The following is a 446-nucleotide window of genomic DNA, read 5'->3' as shown; positions in this document are numbered from 1 at the left end:
CCTGGAACAGTCTCATCATTCAGTGTATTTTTTTTTTAAATTCAGTAACAATGTCTTAAATAATAATCTAAAATCCAAAACCCCGTGAATGAATTAAAACTGAAAGTGGATCATGAGTTTCACCCAACATCATTCCTGTGATCATTCTTCCTGGTGGTTAATTCCAGCCTGGCCCATGACTAACTCTGTTGAGTCATGGCTGGTTTTGGGTTTATGCTGAAAAATCTGTGATTTTATGTGAAAATCTGTGATTATTTGTGAATTAAGTGCTGTTATAACCCCTCTCCAAGAACTTTAAGGGATGTACAAGTGCACAATGCCATAATCTCCTATGGGGCGTGGCACAGAGTGGCTGGAACATCTCATGGCAGATCCATTCCTATTTTTCAAGTGCTCCAGTTTGGATTCCCCAGCCCCTTTCCCCATGGCTGGTTGGGCTGAGCCTG

General features: G+C 41.3%; 1 protein-coding gene across 1 annotated transcript in view; it reads left to right on the top strand.

The window, feature by feature from the left end:
• MBD5 (methyl-CpG binding domain protein 5) overlaps positions 1-446 on the top strand; it is a 122,889-nt gene that overhangs the window by 104,320 nt on the left and 18,123 nt on the right.

The sequence above is a fragment of the Geospiza fortis genome, unplaced genomic scaffold, assembly GCF_000277835.1.
Source record: "Geospiza fortis unplaced genomic scaffold, GeoFor_1.0 scaffold112, whole genome shotgun sequence".
Taxonomy (NCBI): domain Eukaryota; kingdom Metazoa; phylum Chordata; class Aves; order Passeriformes; family Thraupidae; genus Geospiza; species Geospiza fortis.
The sequence above is the reverse complement of the archived record's forward strand: the minus strand, read 5'-3'. Positions and strand labels throughout refer to the sequence as shown.